Below are 21,020 nucleotides of genomic sequence, written 5' to 3'. Positions count from 1 at the left end.
CTGAGAGGCCCCAAAGGTGCATTGAGCTACAGGTGGTAAACGTACTGGATTGAGGCTGCTTGGGGTGCAGATCATGTGCATGTGCAGGAATGGAAATGGCAGGTTGGAGACGGCAAAACTCTCTCTGTGAACTGTCATAAAAGAGCTCAGCACTTTCTATGCTGCCTGAAACCTGCCTGCACACTGAAACCGAGTTTCTAGATATCAAACACCCAAGGTATTACTGATTAAAAAAGGATTTAAGGGTGACATATTATAGATACAAGATAAAATACCTATTTGGAGAAATCCAACAACTCTTAAATTTTCCTGTTCTACAAATTTAAGGTTAAATCACAGTTTTTAAACAATAAGCCATAAACTTCAATTGTTTGAGTGTTGTCTGGCAGGAAAACCTGATTATTGCCAGTTTGCTCTTTGCCATGAGGAAGATTTGTAGGACGAAGTATGTCTCCTAGCAACCAAAGATCCTCTAAGAATCTTCTCTTTGATAGTTCCTAAAATATGTTAATGCCACGAGATATTGCAAAATAAAACACTGAGACCCACACCTAATGAAATGAGGAATTTTGATTTATATCGTCAGTACAGAATAACAATGCACTGGTCTGCAACTGTAGCACAGTGCCAACAGTGACCCAACCCAGTTTGAGTTGCTAACCATTTTCTGTTTTGTTTAATTAGATTCTCATTACTAAATCCCAACTGTGCAAATGCTTATACACGTAACTGTGAACATTAGTAGTCCCAGTGAACTTCATGTGGCTATTTATGTGTTAATTACTTTCAGGACCAAAGATTTACTGTCTGAATTTTAGCAGACAATATTTTAAAGCACTGCTTCTCTCCCCCTGGTTATATACATGCATCTTATTAGGATATTATTCTCTGACAATGTTACACATATTCTGAGAAATAGAGAATTTAAATCTTTGAAAGCAAAGTTCGAAGCTCACATTCACATGAGAGGTTTTGATTCATCAATTATGTTGTCCTCTCAGCACCCAGAGAGTGCTTCACTCCTCCAAAGTGTGTAAATCTTTCAGGGTTCAGCCCTGAGAGCAGGAGGGAAGTAGAAAAGGAGCAAGCGTGTTGATCAATTCAAATGCCTACTACGAGGGACAGTTAGAGTTGTGTGCCAAGAGACATCAAAAGGGCTACACAGATGTAAGCCAGCCGGGGGTGCAAGACTCTGCATTTATTGTAGAATCCCAAAGAATATATTCATGCTGCTGCATTGCTATTTTTAATGAATGAAGCAGAAAGGACTGTAGTGCCAGGCAGAACTTGTTGGAAGAGACTGAAATTCCAGATTTCTGAAAAATAAGGAGGAGAATTTACAAATATTTTTTAAAAAAGATTCTTCACCCTCAACCATGACTTTATGAAGAGACAAAAGAACTAAAAGAAGAGCAAACTGTATGAAATAGGTTCTCAGGAATCTTGATATTAACAAAAATGGATCCTCCCATATGGATCTGTGCTATAAGGAACATACTGGTGCCACATGTCAGTAGGACAGTTGTGATAATTACACAAAGGGTAACATTTCTTGTTAGTTTGGTTTTTATTATATTCATTATAGAGGCTTCATCAAGAATAAAAAGGCTTCACCCTACTGCTTTTATAGGCGAAGTACAAATGACCATTTGCAGTCAGACTATCCAACTGGTTTATTTCAGAGTGAAAAAAAAGATGACAAAAGTGAAGCATATGAGAGGTAGTGTCATGTCTGTCTCTTCCAGAGCAGTCCTGCCCAGGCTCTGAGTACAAGCAGGAAGGGAACTTTCCTTCTATTTGAAGCACTTCTATTTGTAGTGTATTAAAAAGAGCTGCCACTAATTTCTATGCATGTAATCAGTAAGCAAACCTACAGCAAAGTGAAGGAGGATCCTCCAGGTAAAGAAGTCCTCTCTAACTGAGGAATCTGGCCTCTTTGGGGTAATTATAAACAGGTACTTCTAGCGCTTCTAGATTTTTGAAACTGCTCAGAAATATTGCAGACGTCTGTGTGCTTGTATGGAGTTCTGACATTCAGGATCTTACTAAAGTTACTGCAAAGGAAAGGAAATTTCTGTGAGTTCTCTGGTGTGTGCTGTCAGTTGATATAGCCAGTGAGATGATTACCGCAATGGTCCACAAGGAAAACTTTTTACAAACCCTATTTATTTATAAGTGAGATTATAAATGAAAAAACAATATCTTCATCAGGCCTAAATATTTTTCCATTTTTATCCTACCACTTAACTAGCAAAAAATGATGATGGAATTTCAGGACTGTAAAGAAATTTTTTTTCTCTATTTAAAAAGTTCATTTCTTTCATAATACCTGCATCATAATTTAGCAGAACAGGGAAGTTGTTTGATTTCTTGTGGTATGGCTGGTGAATTATACAGACTGTTCTCCTTTGTGATGCTAAAGAATTTCTGAGCCACTGACCATATGTGAAGCTATTGACAAAGGTCAGTCAGTCTTCTGTTCACATCTCAGGTGGTTGCCAATGAGACTAGAAAGAGGGACTGAATCAAAAGCAGAGCTTAACAAAAGGCTATAGAGAGGAGAAGAATGGGGAGGTATCAGATAATGACAGCCTATACCTGCAAACATGTCATGTTGCACTGATGAAATTTGTAGATATTTTATTGCCTTAAAAGTGTGCCTTCCAGCACTTTGCCAGGCTAATGGTTTTCTGATGTATACCTGGCAAAGATAGGTGGGGAACAGACTGGTTCTGGCCTTTCCCAAGCTGCAGAGACATTACGGAACTGCTGTCTTTCACCAGAGGTCAACAGAAAGCCACTGGACTCTGAGTGCTTGTAGAAGAAAATCTTTTCATACAGGCCAGGGAGGGTTCTCCCTTACCAAGTGTCAATGAAAGAGACTGAAAAGGCCACTTCAAAGTGACTTCAGCCAGAGTGTCTGTATTAATTACTCCAAAGAGCTTCTGGGGAGGTACAAATAGAAAGAGAGAGTCAAGGGGAATTTCCTCCACTGCCACCAGAATTGCTGTTTTGAGGGTGGGGGTTTTTAGTTATTATTTCAGAGGGGATGGGCATCTTTTGAACCATGTTATGTCCATTACTAGTAGGAGAATGGCAGGTTTGGACATCAGGAAGACAAATACATAAACATGAACAAGGACAGTCACTTGCAAAGATGCGAGGATATTGTACAGGTTTGGAGAAACAAAGAATGTTTGAGTGGAACCCTAATAAATTAATGCGCAGTGCTTTATAATAGTGTCACCACATGCTGGCTTTCCAGTCAAGGCTAAATGAAGACATAGTGACTTCCTTTTAAAAAGTCAGCTACAAAGGGAGCTAGTGTTTATAACTGGAAAAGGAGGTGTTAGCAACTTTGGTTCAATTCATTCATCTGCTTTGCATTTCCTTTTCAGTAAGCCTCTTGAGCCCTACTATTGAAAAAATAGTTAACTGTGTACATGTGGAGGCTTAGGATCTAAACCTCCATCTATCTCATAACTTACAGTGTACCTGCATTAGAAATGTCACTGTTTCTTCCTGTATATTTATGTATCAATTCATACAATGACAGTTGCTATCCTAATTATATTTCAGTTAGGAGAGCTCTATTATTACTGCATTGATTTTGGTGAAAAAAGCATGGAAAATACAACTAATAAAGATTCAATTTGTTAGGCCCTGTAAACTGAAATATATTTAGTATCTGTTAAAGGTTTTGTTTTCAGTTCAAATTGCTTTCTTTCTGTTGAAGAGGGAAGGTGTTTCTGTGGTTCAAGACTCCATCTAGCTTCCCAAATCTTGCTTTTCAACTCATTCTTTGTGTGACTAGTCAGGAGATGGATTTGAGTCTTAGTGTCTCTGTATTGATACTTGTAAAATAAAGGTTGTAAACTGCATTTCCCAATATCATAAATATACAGAGAGAAGAAAAGAACCAAGGAGTGTGAAATCTTCAGAGACAAAAGGAGCTGGACTCAGTAAAAAAATCACATGCAGTGTCATATCTGTAAAACACTTATGCCTGACTATGGCAAGGAAATGGGGAATTGTATTTAGTATAAATTAAACTGAAGTCACATTTATATTGGTAGTGATCTTTGGTGCAACAATACAGTTGTGAATATCAAGCATTGAAATAATCGCTCTTGTGCAGAAATAAGCAAAGAGAGGCTATACATTTGTAAAATGCTTTGTATCAAAGTGGATGGGAATTTCGGGCTGAAAATCTGTTTGAGAAATTAATCAGCTTCATAAATTGAGGGCAGGCACACTGATAAATAGTAAACCACATAAATAACTACAAAGTATGTAAGGGTATTTTCTTAAAATAGCTTTCTGAATGTCAAGAAAAAAAGAAAGTCACAGTGAGACCTCAAGGTAGAGTATTATCATCTCATACAGTCGTCATTTCTTCTTTAAGCAGTGTAAGCATTAGGAACTGAGGGAAGAGAGGCAGGGAAAGCAGCATTGTCACCAGTGTGGCAGAATAAAGAATCCATTGAACCAAAAAATTCTTATGAAGCATAAAATGAAAGGGAGTGAGATAAGTAACTAAAATAGGAAAGGGTTAAAAATTACATATCTAGGACATCTAGGAGTAAATGGAAAACAAAAGGCTCAGCAGTCAAAATAAAAATTTTAGTATATCATATTAATATGATTTCACCATTAAAATCAACATGCCATGATCTTTTTTTCATATACGCTGTAGGAAAATGCCAGAACCAGTCAGAGAAAGTGCATCCTCTGATGTCCTTTTTGTAGTGGGAAAGGAACTAAATTTATAGACTGAAATTCTCCCTCTATTGATCTCTCTGTGATTTTTGTTATTTGATTCAACTGTTTCCAGAGTTTCATCCAACAGGCATACTCCTCTGAGGTGAAGAATTCACTTTAACTTCTAGTTTGATATTATTATTTATCAGGGAGGGGATGACATCACCCATTTCTGTCTTAAACCAAAGATGATAGCAAGGATTTGCCTGTAAGCCTGCACTTCAGACTTCAGTAGGAAGGGCTGCCAAAATCATTTCCCCTTTAGGCTGCAGTGAGGTCAGTCTAGCAGCTTGGCTACAGCTGTGGAGCCAAGTGAACTCTCAGAAAGAAACATTTCATACTGTCAGGTCATTCTTTAAAAAAACAACGCTGCTTTTTTCTCTTTAGAGGAATAACTGTCACATATGAAATGAGTTTTTAGGGAGAACTACTACATTTTATTATACCAGTTGATACATTCTTAGAAGCAAACAGGAAAGCCATGATGTTCCTGAAACTTGATTTGGAAGAAACAAAGGTTTAAAAACATAAAGAGTCTTTGTTGTTGTTTTCTTTTCCCAGCTGTATCGCTTGACCCAATTGAAGTTCTCTTGTCCTGTAAACACTGTTTATTTGTATCCTTACATTTTCAAAGCTTTGTCCTTTATGTTTCCATTCCTGCAAAAGTGTATGGAATAGATGTTGTGGCTCGATGTCCAGTTGGAAACCTGTAACGAGTGGTAACCCTCAGGGATCGGTGTTGGGACCGGTCCTGTTCAACATCTTTGTCGGCGACATGGACAGTGGGATTGGGTGCGCCCTCAGCAAGTTTGCCGATGACACCAAGCTGTGTGGTTCAGTTGATACGCTGGAGGGAAGGGATGCAATCCAGGGGGACCTTGACACACTTGTGAGGTGGGCCGATGCCAACCTTATGAAGTTTAACCAAGCCAAGTGTAAGGTCCTACACCTGGGTCAGGGCAATCCCAGGCACTGCTACAGGTTGGGCAGAGAAGAGATTCAGAGCAGCCCTGCAGAGAAGGACTTGGGGGTGTTGGTTGACGAGAAGCTTAACATGAGCCGGCAGCGTGCACTTGCAGCCCAGAAAGCCAACTGTATCCTGGGTTGCATCAAAAGAAGTGTGACCAGCAGGTCGAAGGAGGTGATCCTGCCCCTCTACTCTGCTCTCATGAGAGCTCACTTGGATTATTGTGTACAGTTCTGGTGTCCTCAACATAAAAAGGACATGGAGCTGCTGGAGCGAGTCCAGAGGAGGGCCACAAGGATGATAAGCGGGCTGGAGCACCTCCCATATGAAGACAGGCTGAGAAAGTTGGGGCTGTTCAGCCTGGAGAAGAGAAGGCTGCATGGAGACCTCATAGCAGCCTTCCAGTACCTGAAGGGGGTCTATAAGGGTGCTGGGGAGGGACTCTTCCTTAGGGACTGTAGTGGTAGGACAAGGAGTAATGGGTTCAAACTTAAACAGGGGAAGTTTAGATTAGATGTCAGGAAGAAGTTCTTTACAGTGAGGGTGGTATGGGTTTTCCAGGGAGGTTGTGGATGCTCCATCCCTGGCGGTGTTCAAGGCCAGGCTGGACAGAGCCTTGGACCACATGGTTTAGGGCAAGGTGTCCCTGCCCATGGCAGGGGGGTTGGAACTAGATGATCTTAAGGTCCTTTCCAACCCTTACTATTGTGTGATTCTATGATTCTGTGATTCTTCAACATTTAGCTACCACTGTATACTGTTTTCAGCTTGGTGATAACCTGAACATTCCCCTCTTTCCTAATCTTCCACACCAGTGGTCCTCAGAGGTGCATTTTGAAATTTTTGTCTCCTGGTATAGCACCTAAAGGTCTTATCCCCAGTGTTTCACAAGAAAATGTATGAAGTGACATAGTGGGTGATTATGCAATAACCCATACGTAGGAAGTAACTATTTAATTCCTGTCAGGTAGAGTTTGTATTATACTTTGCTGCCTGAGGATTTATATACCTTCAGATAAATGTCTAACTTTACCCTGATTCCTATTGATCTTTTAGACCTTCAGATTGTTTTGTGAAAATGAGCTCCATATGAAACTTACTCTGATTAAAAATCACTTCTTTTGATCAGTTTTGAATTTATTGCCTTCAGTGTCATTTGAGTTTTTAATTCTTGCATTATGAAGGTAGAAACTGGAGCACCTGACAATCAGTTTTCTACCCGTGATTTTGGATGCTTCTCCTAATTGTAACCCATTTTTGCTGACTCTTCCTAAAGAAGTCCTTCAACTACTTTTAATCTGTCTTTCCTAAAATCTTTCTGTTTCTGCCTGGTGTTGGCAAGATGAAGATCAGAATTCATTTCAGTACTCTAGACCAGAGTTATATGGTCACAAAATTTGTGGTTTTTTCCTACCTACCTTTTTGACTACAGCAGTGTTCAGCAAATCTTCCTACTCAGTTTTCCATGCGGGTTTTTTGTTCTGTTTCTTTCTTTCCCCCTGCAATAAATTTAGACTTCTTGCCAGCAAGCATACTTGATTTGCCAGTATTGAATTTTGTCTTCCCTTGTGCTATACCTTCACCCGGCTCTGTTAGTTCTCCTTGCAATCTATCATCTCTTGATAGTCCTTAAGAATTTTTTCCTTCACTCTTCATGTGCTTTTCCTACACTATTGCTAAAGTATGACTCACTAATCAGTGTGTTAATCTATTATTTCCCTTAACTTTTATTAACCTTTTGGATCATTTAGTATTAGAATTTTTTTTCCTTAGCTTGTTTTGAATGTCAACAAAACTTTATTTCTCTCTCTCTACTTACAGTCTTCATTCAGCTAATAGGAGCTCACCTTCTCTATGGACCTCTCCAGGACCTAGCAAATATAGCATATACAATCTTCTGGAATGACTTGGGTAACACTAACTTTAAGAAACCTTTGAAAAGGAAGTGTTGGAGAATTACACACCTGTCAAGCAAAACTTCTGTGCTTGGAAGGATCATGGAGCATATCCTCTTCTAATCCATTTCTATGCAAATTGATTTCTTCTGGTGCGGGATAATTCTTGGGTCTTTTTTCAATCCCACTCTTGATTTTTTTGTCTGTCTTTCTATCACCAATCTTGTCTTTTCTGTTGACAGAGGTGAAGATACCTCTATAACATTCCTATCCTTCTAGTTTTAAATCCAAGGTTATGTTAGCTTCTTTTCAGCTACATAGTTAGAACTCCTTGACCCTCAACAAATTCTGTTTTACAGTCCCCTAGTCTGAAAGTATGATCTTTCCTTCTTACACCTAGATGTCACAGCCTTGCAATACCTAAAGGAGCCTACAGGAATGTTGGAGGGACTTTATACAAGGGCATATAGGGATAGGACAAGGGGGAACGGCTTTAAACTGAAAGAAGTTAGATTTAGATTAGATATTAGGAAGAAATTCTTCACTGTGAGGGTGGTGAGACACTGGAACAGACTGTCCAGAGAAGTTGTGGCTGCCCCATCCCTGGAATTCTTGAAGGCCAGGTTGGATAGGGCTTTGGATCTTGTGGAAAGTGTCCCTGACCATGGCAGGGAGGTTGGAACTAGATGATCTTTAATGTCCCTTCCAACCCAATCCATTTTATGATTTTATGATTCTATGGATAATTTTATCATTGACTATATTAATGTAATTTTAAAAAACTAAAAGCGAGGTCACTTTGCTTGCTCATTATTATTTACCACACTGTGAATATTTGTGTTATCCATGAATTAATCATAATTTTAAAAGTTTCATTGCAAAGCACCAATGAAAAATCTTAATATTCTTAGGCTTGATTTCTGAGATCCTTATAAGGTGATTTCTTTTGAAATAACCTTTTAGAGAGCTGTTAGTCAGTTCTGTATTCACCAAAAAATTGTTTTATTTCTATTGTATAGCTCCATATGTATTTTAAAGGAAAGACTCCTTTCATATTAAATCAAGAGATTTTTTTTAAACATTTTTAAAACCAGCTATAAGAAAGTTACAAGCCACTTCTAATCAATACATTTATGATAGAGTTTTAAACAAGCTGTTGCTTTGAAGACATTCTTACCTCTATAGTAAGTAGTTTAGTTAAATAAATGATCAAATATAAGGCTGCAAAGTTCTGAGCATTTATCAAAATGTTTCAAATCTATGCTGGGTAAACTATTAATAACCAAAGTAATAGAAGCAAGCTATTTTTAGCCAAAGGGAATTCTTAACTTTCTTTATCATCCAAAATTAAAGCACCTAATTCTTGGTGAAATTCTGCAAAACATGTTATCTACAAAGGTTGTTAGCAGTGCCAGGTTTTCTCCTGTGGCTCCAGAATGCAAATTATCCTTTTCCATTAAGAAATTATAGGCTTAGATAAATGGGGCCTCGACAGCATGTGCCCTGCTTTCTGATTCCTATATAAACTGTCTCTATGTCCACAACTAGAATGATAACTGGACAGTTTTCAAGATATTTCAGGAGTGATGTGCTCATCTCATCAAGTGCTGATGAGCAGGAAGATGTCTGGCAGCAGGGGGTTGGGGTAATCTGAATGTGTCTCTGTGGGAGAGACAAGATTGTGGGAGACGCTGCAAGCTTATCAGGTTGCCAGCTGACTAGCTCATATGTGGTGAGATCCCAGGGAAAGCACCATCATTTACCTCTTGGGAATCAGCCCCAAAGCTATTACCCTCTTACCTTCAAGAACTACCTGTCACATGCCTCTCATCCAGTTTTGGTATGCAACTCAAAGAATAAGGAAGAGTGGTGACTCCAAGCACATGCAAGTACCTGTCTGCTTGTATTTGTTTAATTGCCTAACACGTTAGAAAGCACAATGCCCCACAGTGAGTGTTTGCAAGATTAGGCTCCCAAATCCTACCACTTTTCCTTTGACTTCGCATCTCAGTAATGAGCAGTTCCACGGTAGCTATAATGTATTATATATCAATAATAGCAGCACAAGTATCATTAGACTTTCCTACTTACAGTATTTGTCATAATCCTCAAATCATATTCTTCCACAAATAAATAAAACCCAGTGATAGATCATTTCAGGATTTTATACCAGAAGTGAGTGAAAAACTACAGCTTGTTTGCCATGGGGTTTTTTTCCTGGGTTCTCTTTTTTTGTTTTCTGTTTTTGATGTTTTGAGAGTTAAAGTGTTAATATAAAACACTAGCATGGCTGTCACTTTAATGTGTTCTGTAAAATGGAGACAGGTGGAAATGCATCACTGAATGAAGAGAATTTATTTGAAGTGCTGTAGCCCCAAAGTGAACATGGAACACCCCATTGCACCAGTTGTAAATAAAAGATACATAAAGTACAAGGAGAAGCAGAGCTGTGCAAGGTCTGCTAGATCAGATATTTTTGGAAATACAGAAGACAACTGGAAAAGATTTTAGTGGTGCACCTATCATCTGTGAAAGTAATGCATGACAAAGGGAATCAAGATAAAAAGGCAGATTTATTTCTGACAGTAGCAAGTTCTGCGGCACTTTTACTGAAGTTAATAGTTTACAGGTAATTCAGACACAGTAATTTTACAGCAAAACTGCATTACAGGAGTTCGAGTGCTGTACTTGACAGGGAAACATAAGATATTTTTAACTTTGAGCTATAAAAAGAAAGTGCAAATATAGAAAGTCTGTGACTGAACTAAGCCTGAACTCCATCAGCCTGACAGTTCAGAGAGCCTGTGAGTCCTGGGGATGTGGCTGGCAAAACCAGCACTCACTGCTGGAAATCTAATGGCCCACGTTATGCAGTCATTCCATAGGACCAACGTTTTCAGGGGCTGACAGTGCACTAACATTTTAGATGGACTTAATTTAATTTTTTTTTTTTCCTACAAACAGTCTAACTGGAATTACATAAGCACAATTTCTTCAGGGAGAGAAATTTAGATGGAGCACGTGTTTATAGGTTTAATGCCCTTAAACGTCAGTGAAGACAGTATTGGAGATATATTTGTGTACATTCCACACCTTTGTTGGAAAATGCTAAGTTCTATTTGATATCCAAGAAACCTCCCTAGAAAATGTAACACTTGTGCACTTACTAAGGCTTGCAGAGGTGATGCTCTCATCTGGAAGAAAAAGAATGAATTAATTTGATAATAGGCTATAGGTAACCCTGGAAAGAACCAGACTTACTGGTCTGGAGCTAAGAACAGTTTACTGCCATACAGATATTTTCCATTCAACAAACTGAAGCAATCTAAAAGTTAGTCATTCCCTAGTTTTCCTGTCATTCTAGAGAGACATACCCATGCTTTAGTAAAATTCTGTTATGACTAGGAGGTTCATAAGCTATATTAAGTGTGAAATAACAAAAAGGTCATAGTGTCATTATTCAGTATCAACCTGTCTGTTCTGGTAAAAAAGAAAGGTGCACAGAGGTTTGTGGAGAATGGAGAATGTGTGCCTAATTCAATTGCTGAAAGAAGGACCTGGGAGTGACGCACAAAATTGCCCACTGAAAAAGTCCTGCTCACTTTAAATAATTTGGGGAAACTGAGAATTGAAATAAACAGTTGCTCTTATCTTGAGGTATTGTAACAGTAAACACAAGCCTCAGTTGTCCCTTAGTGCCTTGAGAAAGTTTATCCCATGCTCTCATCAAACTAAAATAATTCCTTCACCTATAGGCATCTTGCAGCACTGTACCTTTACCTTGCTGACCAGACTGCACACAGTGTTCTTGAAGTTATTTCCTCTCAGATATAAAGATTATATGATATTCTAGCACTAATTAAACCATAATTTAACTTTGTATTGTGTAGTTCATTAACAGGCTACATCTTAAAAAACCCAAAGCAAGCCATAAACACGTAAGAATAGCAAGAACAGAAGAGCTCCTAAGCAGCATAGATTTGGCAAGCACTATCTAGGTATCCAGTATGCAATAGCATAAGGACTCCTCAAACTGTGCAAATAAGGGAATTAATTGATCATTCTATGAGTCAGTTCCTTCAACTTTCTAAAGTATATTTTGCAACACACACATTTTATGAGAGGATCTTGAAACACTACACAGAACTGATTACTTTAAGAAATATTCTTATTTTACAGCTGGGGAAACTGAGGCAGTGCCAAGATGGGCCTTTACCCAAAGTTATGTAATTAACCAGTGGAGGTAATTGTAAGAAAAGCCAGTATTATGCCCTCCCATGCTTTGACCACGTCAGGAAAGCTTTCGTCTGTCTCAGGAGCTTCCATTATTTTTCAGATTTAATAGAAAGTTCTCAGACATAGTGGTAAACCATATAAACCTATGTCCAATTTTACTTGTTTGCAGCAATGCTTATCTGAAAAATAGTTGTTAGTAACACAAACCAAAAATCAGCACTGGAGCGGCTGTGGTGTTAACAGTTGTTCAACAGAAAGTAAGGATTTAAAAGGCATTTGTTAGCTAGTTCTTCCTGACATACTATAGCAGTGCACATATACCTTCGTAAAATTCCATTAAAGCTTAGAGGACACATGCTAAAATTTATTATAGCTATTAGGCTTCATAGTTTTGAGAAATGCAAGAATCAAGCTATCAATCTGTGGTACTAAAATAACTATTTTGAGTTACTAGAAGAGTTACCTGTTGTTTTTCTTCCAACAATAAAAGTCCAATAAGAGTGAAAAATACTTAATCCCTACTTGTCATGATGTTGAGCTAATTATTGCGTTATTGAATAGTGACTCAGCCAGAAGGGTTCATTTATTTCTTCCTTCTCAAAGAACTGGAGAGGTTATACAATGGAAAAGTGAAAGCTGAAACTTTCTCCTCAGCACCCTACTCTTTGTCACTAACATGTCCCAACACAGGGGATACATGTATTTCCTTCAAGAAACACTTAGGATGTGAATGAATAGAGGAAAAGGAGGAGACCAACCGTGGTGGTCAATACACAATTTATAGAGCTGTAACACTGCTGTGGTAATATCAGACAGAGACACAATAACCTGTAAAAATGATTCCTACAAACCTGAGCTCAGAAATGTAGCAGTTAGCTATGTTAGTATCTAGTATTTTTTCTGAAGGCCTGGTGTTTGAAGAACAAAGAGTCTTTCCTTCTGAGGTTGCTACCTGCAATCTTAGCTCCTACAATACAAAATGGTTATAAGTAAGGCACAAAAAAGCTGCCAATAGCTTTTGAGGGGAGCAATCTTACTTCTTTCTGCGCTTGCCTATTTCCAGCATAAATAAACAATAATTTGCCAACAGCTTCCCTCCTGCTGTAGGGGACTGTTTCATATTTTGTTGGGATAATTAACAGGCTTTTTGTTGTTTTCTACCACCATATGCTTCTTTCCTGGTCTGTATTTGCAGCTCCTCAGTCCCGCTCCAAGTTTTGCAGCACTGGCATTTGAATTTCTGCAGACTGGCTGCGGAAGGTGAGTAGAGCAAGGGGAAGGTGGGAAAGGGGAGCTTATGTACTTAAACCCTAACACTGGAAGGAGAACTTAGATCTGCGTAAGGTCTGCAGTTGTAGCTGTCAATGATGTAATAAGCCATTTATGTTTAACTGGGGACTGAGTGGCTCAACAAAAGAGAAAATCTAATTTTGCTATAATTATTTATTGTGTTCCAATTCTCATTACTCTGTTTTAATTGTATTTTTAATTAACTGCGTTGATTGCAATTGACTGTACGCTCCTCTCATGTAGCTTTGCTGACTGGTTTAGCATCCATTTTGGTTTACTACAATATCAAAAAAGAAGCAAGAGGAAACCTCAAAATACTGAAAAGACAGGCATATCAAGGCAAATGAAGGGGCTTTCCTGCATTTTACTGCATTTTACAGGCAGGGCAAGACCCTGGGGAACTGACACCAGCTCTGCTGCAGCATTGCTGGCTCAGGGACTGATGGCCCCGAGGCTGACATCAGGTCCTGAGCTGTGGACAGGGTGGGAGACACCTAAGGCAGTCAGGACCATTAAGAGCTAATGGTGCCCTCTGGCCCCTGACTATTCACCAGCGGCTGTTGCTGATTGGTTTCATCTGCCAGTTTACAAGCAGTCTCCGTTTCCTTGTTGCAAGACTATGATTCAGCTCTGAGTCTCTAGAAATAGGACGTGTCTGGTACGTTCTGTGAGCTCGCAGCACAGTGCAGCATAGCAAGCCGTGCAAAGGTCTGTCTCGCTGCTGTAGAAAAAAGTGGTTGTGAACCAGTTTCTGAATCCTCAATAGCTGCTCATTTTAACCGTGTTCCAACAGCAGGTTTTTGTTACTACAGTTATCTGGGGAATAGCTGTTCTTTGGGGGAAATGTCTATTTTCAACGGAACAAGTGTTGCTGTACAAACAAGCCTAGTATTTATTCCTCATTTTCTTTTGTTTAAAATGCTCTTGCTATCCAAGCAAGGGCAGGAGGCAGACGCTGCCATATCACTGATCATTCTTGCCCAACTACCATTAAATATTAATGCAAACAGCTCATAAGCTCAATAGACACAGATGCGCATTTGAATAATTTTAGTTTGTCTTTGCAGGTATTGAATTTACTATCAGAAATTGAGAACTGTTGGCCAACAGTGCCATAACAGAAGGCTTTGCAGAATATAGTCTATGAGCTAGCTGTTCAGCAATAGGTATTCCAATACTGTTATATCCAGCTCAGCACTTGAGTTTTTTCAACATTAAGGTCTGAACAAGTTCTGGAGTATCCTCTTGGTAGTGAAAATGAAACAAATTTATTTGTAGATCCAGTGGTGATTTCAGTGATGGGAGACAGAGTGGCATGTTTAAAAAACTTCTGTCCATTCTAGGTACTGAGCAAGTTTTCTATGACACAGAGAAAAAGACTTAAAAGGCTGATTTTCAGAAATGGGAAAGTTTCCTTTAAACTCTATATACGCCTGCTTATTCTTGGGAAGTCAGCATTTAGGAAATTTCACAAGCATCCTCTCAAGAGTATTAAATAGGGGCATAAATGTGCTACTGTAGTTTCCAAATCAGAAAAAGGAGTAAATTATCCTTTATTTACTCTCAATTCAATAGCAATGGCATCTCAAAACAAATGCATCTGCTTCCTAATACCAAATTGTATTTGTCCCCCTGAGACCACAGTCTCAACTGAATATTATGAACTACCCTCTCAGTAAGATTTACCAATCAGTTTTACATCTACCTTTTAATGTTTTTCCCCATATTTTCCTGGCTTGCTTATGAAAATATCATGGGAGACAGTTTTAAAGCCAAGATTTATGGCATTTGCTGCTTCTTCCTTATCCACAAGATGTGTTTTCCTGTCATCTAAAACTCCTGGCACTGAAGAATTTCATCTGAGAAGGTCAAATTCAAGCCCCTTTGGAAAAGGAAGTTAAGGAAACAAATATCTGAGCTACTCTGTGAAAATACCATTTTTTTAGAGCTTTATGAAAAAATATGTATTTTATAAATATAAAACAGCTTCCCCAATGGGGTCCTGCTTCTCCTTATCAGACCTGAGGTCAAAGCTGGTGGTTCCTGATATTCTGAAACATGAGTCATGATGTTTGGGCAGGTAGGCTTCATTTCTGAAGCCCACATTTAGTATAAACCCCTCCAATCTATCCTGTAACTCATAAAAGTATCTGCTCTTGAAATTTGTTGGTCTCAAAGTTTTAATGCTACAGTTTCTGGTGTGAGACTAAAACCCACAGACCACCAAGCCTACAGAGAAAACACTATTTCAAGTGCAACTTTGGCAGAGTAATGTAATACCGATTCCCTATTTTCTGTTCCCAAAGTGCATGCTGTTCTAGGTTCATATTAAGAAGTGAACTTTTATTTTACTAGGGTTAGATGTTAGAGCACGGTGGAGAGGGGAGCAAGGTTACATCTATGTTTCTATTAATTGCATGAAGTATGTCAGTGAGCAGAATTTTAATAGAGTTGAAACCTTAGAATGAGTGGGGCAAAAATATCAGTCACAAGTGAGAAATAAATAGGAGCAGCCTCTGGCTCTGGGCAGTGCCTTGCACTTGAATCTTTTCTTGGTAGAATTCAGAGATTTTCACTATGTTGACCAGACAAAATATCTAAGTTATTGCATATGTCTGTGTGAGAGAGTCACTGCATGCTGAGGTCTTCTTCTGTGATACACCAAAACCATGATATGGCAGGGGAAAAAAAAACAAAAATCCATAAACATGGCAAACACAGCCTGCTGGCTGAAGAAAGAAATGAAAAATGGGTTGAAACACCTTTAAAATCTTTTGTCATAAATTACACAGACCAAACCTGGGCCAGACAAAAAAGAGCTATTGATCTTTTCTGTCTCTTGCTTTTATCCTTCCCTTGTCTGGCTCTGCAGTTTTAGGCATATCTGCTGATGGTAATTGTCATAAGCCTGTTGTAGCTTCCATTACTCTGAATGTACCATTCCTTTCTAAAGGCACCCAAAGATAGAGAGTGCAATTGAGAAGTGATTTTCAAACTCAAAGGAAGGAGAAAAGTCAGGTTAACAAAATCACTGGAAAAGGAACACTAAACATTTTTGGTTGCTAATGTTGCTTTCCTGTAGCTGGTGCCAAGAGATATCAAAATCAATGTGAATTGCATGCATTCAGTATTTTTCTCTGGCTGAGTAGTTGCTCCTCTGAAGGCAAACAGTAGATTTGGTTGGAGAGTGTTTTTGTGTTTTGGTCGGAGCCCTGAATCCTGTGCAGAAATTCACTATTACGATAACGTCTGTTCCTTTATCCAAAATCTCAATCCCGACACCCTTACCGCTCCCCTTCTCCATAAATGGGGGGGTCAAGGAGGGAAGATGATCCAAGCACAAACCCTAGCTTCAAAAATTTCAGGCTTTATGGTGAGGTGCTTAATTTCATTGAAAACACATTCTTTTTATTGCAAAGCAGTTCAGATTGTCTTTATTTTATCCTGTCTTGAATAAATAGCTTACCCTTTTAAGTACTGGCTTATAGATGTCTATGCTCTGTAAAGAAGATTTTGATCTAATTTGTATTTGATGAGCTGAGAAGCTGTAAATGACCATATGCGTCATCTTGGGAACATTGTAGCTTTATTCGCTGTGTTCGACTAGATGAAGGATCCATTAGTGACCCAATGGAGGTGTTTTAGAGCAGACAAGGAGAATTCTCTAAACACCATCTGCTCTTGCTGTTGCTTGTAAAGCTATGTCACATCTGCTGCTCTAAAATGTTATGCTGATCTCTTCTATGGCACATGGCTGCTGCACTCCTCTTAGCAGTGGAAAAAGGAGTCAATGCCACATTATGTCTCTATTTATTCATTTATATTATGTCTCTAAACTGGAGAGACATAAGTTTGATAGATGGACCACTCAGTGGATAAAGAATTGGCTGGATGGCTGCATGCAGACAGTTGTGGTCAACAGCTCAATGTGCAACTGGAGATGGGTAACAAGTGGTGTCCCTCGGGGTCGGGCTGGTGTTGGGGCCGATCCTGTTTAACATCTTTGTCGGTGACGTGGGTAGTGGGATTGAGCGTGCCCTCAGCAAGTTTGCCAATGACACTAAGTTATGTGGTTCGGTTGGCACGCTAGAGGGAAGGGATGCCACCCAGAGGGACCTTGACACACTTGTGAGGTGGGCCAATGCCAACCTCATGAAGTTTAACAATGCGAAGTGCAAGGTCCTACACTTGGGTTGGGGCAATGTCAGGCACTGCTACAGGTTGGGCGGAGAAGAGATTCAGAGCAGACCTGAGGAGAAAGACTGGGGGGTATTGGTTGATAAGAAACTGAACATGAGCCGGCAGTGTGCATTTGCAGCCCAGAAAGCCAACCGCATCCTGGGCTGTATAAAAAGAAGCATGACCAGCAGGTCGAAGGAGGTGACCTGTGCCCCTCTACTCTGCTCTTGTGAGACCCCACTTGGGATACTGCGTGCATTTCTGGCGTTCTCAACATAAAAAAGACATGGAGCTGTTAGAGCAAGACCAGAGGAGGTCCATGAACACTATAAGGGGCTGGAGCACCTCCCATAGGAAGACAGGCGAAGAAAGTTGGAACTATTCAGCCTGGAAAAGAGAAGGCTGCATGGAGACCTCATAGCAGCCTTCCAGTATCTGAAGGGGGCCTATAAGGATGATGGGGAGGGACTCTTCATCAGGGACTGTAGCGATGGGACAAGGGGTAATGGATTCAAACTTATACAGGGGAAGTTCAGGTTGGATATAAGGAAAAAGTTCTTTACAGTGAGGGGGGTGAGGCACTGGAACAGGTTGCCCAAAGAAGTAGTAAATGCTCCATCCCTGGCAGTGCTCAAGGCCAGGTTGGACAGAACCTTGGGCGACATGGTCTAGGGTGAGGCGTCCCTGCCCATGGCAGGGGGCTTGAAACTAGATGATCTTAAGGTCCTTTCCAACCCTAACTATTCTATGATTCTACGATTTCTGGAACAAGACGTGTTCCAGGTATAGATGAAATTGCAGATGGACTTCTTGGCTTCCCATATCGTTTGACTGTACCGTAAATGTCACAAACAAAATGAAGGAAAGGGTTTGGCACTCTGTATTTAACTGATGAGGCTGGGTAAATACTTAGACTGTTAGTCTTTGCTGAGCTCCATCTTGCCCCAGATTGGTTGCTGCATGCTTCAAACCTAACACACCTAAATCCTCTCAAAGGTTGAGGAGATATTCAAGATAGCTTCATCAGTGGAAAATGAAGTTTGTTTTTGATTTTGGATCTAGTGAGGTCAGAAAGCGTTACCATTTCTTTTAGCCATCAGAGCTTATAGCTTAGAGTATTTGGCTGCCTAACACCTATGAGTTGTTAGAAACTTAATTTACCTACTCTGGAAGTTCCAAGTGTACACATCTGCATACATTTGCAATAGTGCTAATTCCTACTGTGCCCAGAGTGACAATTTCGTAATAGTGGTGTATAAATTAGAGAAAGAGTCAGTGTTGGTCTCTGAAGGAGAGAGGTTATAGGGATGAAACAAGAATCCTTGGAAATAATGAGGAACTGCAGCCCCAATTGACTGAAGATGTGGTACTCGATTTCTACACCCGAGTTCAATTGTTTTGACCTGCGATTTTATACAGTATTACCGGACACAGAGCCTGCTTTCAGGCATCTGAAGATGAAGAAAAAACAACAGAGTGAAGTTGTTATGTTTTCTATTGCTAGCAGCTCAGCAGCTATGCTCATTTTGTATGATAACAAGTTTAGTAAATCTGAAAATTGCTGTATTTGTGTGATGTCTCTGAACAGTGAAAAGAAGGGACTGATATCTTCTCTCAGACAAGATTTTGGTAAAGGAACTAAGCCATGTATTTACTATCTATTTTGAAAAAACATTTTCAGATTATTGACAGCCTGATGGTCACTTCGAAGTTGCAATGCAAAGGGGAGCAAACGTCAAAGCAACGTCAAGCAGGATAGCATGCCAAGAGAGAGGCCAGGATGCCAGGAAAGGTGGCCATGTGGCATTTCCCATTGCTATATGAGACTCATATGAGGTCTTACTGATATAATGTGTCATGTGTATGTTATTTACTAAAGAATTGAAGCATCTGATAGTTTTCCTTCTTAATCTTCCTCTGGTAACCTTGAGCTTCATTATTTCTGCTACTGAGCGTAGTTCTACATTGTCCTGCCTGCTTGAAAGAGCAGGAGCAGACCAGAAAATAGGACACTGGAAGGCTTTCAAGCCTGTGTTGTGCTACTGGCTTGATCACTGACCTGGCCAACTCACTCCATCACTCTGCACTTTTGGTGTGACCTCTTAATTTTTCTTTTTTTTTAATCATATCGCATGTATGATTCAGTGAAATAATATATACTTTTCATTATCATATATTTGAACCCAGATCTTTCTTATAAACATCACTGTACTGTAAATGGAAATTAAAGATTTAGTAGTCATTCAAGAAGAAAGCAATTGCCTTCTTTACAGCATGGTAGCAAGCTGAAAGGGCTGAAAGAGGACTGAAAGCCTTATTGTATAAAAGAGCTTTGACCTAAAGCAACAAAAATCACCATCTTGTCTGCTTTTTCAGTGAAATTCTGTTAGAACTCATGTGCTCTAGAAACTGAGTTTCTTTAAAAATGAAAGGTTAGTTGTTTTTTGTACTGCTATGTCATTCTGCCGCAGTCTTTGCAGGACAGGTTCCTTCTTGCCCGGAAAAGTTCAGGTTTGTGAGGCAATAGTTTCTAAAGCTGCCTCTGCTAAGGCAATCTTCTTGCAAGAGAACCTGTAATGAACAGCAAGAATTCTTATTCATGACAGACAGCAGAAAAAACAAAAATTAGTATCACTTTCCACATTTGTGTTAGTGTTTATGACACTTCATTAGGCTACCTATAGGGTTCCTTCAGAATTAAATAGCCTATCTGGGTTAGATAGATACATCATCAGGATTTGAATCTTCTTGATATCCTATATAAAAGTCTACAGTGGTCATATTTCTTCTTTACAACAGTTATTGTAATATTAATTTATTTTGTGAGAAATGAAAAAGGGTGTTATTCTAGCTTGTGCTTCACTTGTCTGCGTGGGCCATAGAAATGCAATACTTTAAGGCATATGTTGCTTTAAATCAGAGAAAGAATGAATACTTTGTTTTCAGATAGTTTTGCTAAGTTTACTGGAGGAAATTGAATTGCTTATATGGAGCCAAAGTTTGGCTCGTTAGACTAAATCACACAGGAGGCAGCATGACTCCATCAGTAACTCTCCAGGTGCCTTCTCCTGACAGGTGGCTCTAGCATCAATCTGAGCTGGGTGGTGAGGCTAGTGCAATTCATTCAAGAGATGAAGGACAGATGGAGATATGAGAGAAGCAGGGATGTGGTTAGCTTGGTAGCTGCAGCATGTTAAATATAGAAGAAACCTTGAAACTGGTGCCAAACCAAGCTGAGAAGCCCACCTATTGTTTTGCCATGCAGACACATCACTCTGGGTTCAGAAAGAGTCTGTGGTCATACAATGATGCTGTCTAGGAAATAAGTGATTGTTGTTGTCTCTACCTTCATTGGTGCAGCTTTGCATGGATGAGGCTAAATTATTCTCAGACATGGCTCCATAAGCATGGTTAGTTCCTGTGGAGCAAGGCTATGTCTCTGCCCTCTCACCACCTGCCTCTTTCAGGCATATTTTACAGCATCTGAAGTCTTAACCTCCAAAATGTTTGGTAGAAGTACCATTAGAGCAACCCAGCTTTGGTTTTTAAGACACCCTCTGCACCAAATTGGAATATTGTATTTCTAGTAGCTCAAAGGGAATGTGGCAGTTTAGTAAGTCATTTGTATTGACCAGGCTTGACCTTGCGTATTTTGTGTGATGAGATAATGACATGGCCTTAGGTGACAAATG

The 21,020-nt window shown here is 39.5% G+C and overlaps 1 protein-coding gene across 4 annotated transcripts in view; it reads right to left on the bottom strand.

Annotated features, from left to right (window-relative positions):
• BEGAIN (brain enriched guanylate kinase associated) overlaps positions 1–21,020 on the bottom strand; it is a 165,839-nt gene that overhangs the window by 131,336 nt on the left and 13,483 nt on the right. The window lies entirely within an intron of this gene.

This window comes from Strigops habroptila, chromosome 4, assembly GCF_004027225.2.
Source record: "Strigops habroptila isolate Jane chromosome 4, bStrHab1.2.pri, whole genome shotgun sequence".
In the NCBI taxonomy this organism is placed as follows: domain Eukaryota; kingdom Metazoa; phylum Chordata; class Aves; order Psittaciformes; family Psittacidae; genus Strigops; species Strigops habroptila.
The sequence above is the reverse complement of the archived record's forward strand: the minus strand, read 5'-3'. Positions and strand labels throughout refer to the sequence as shown.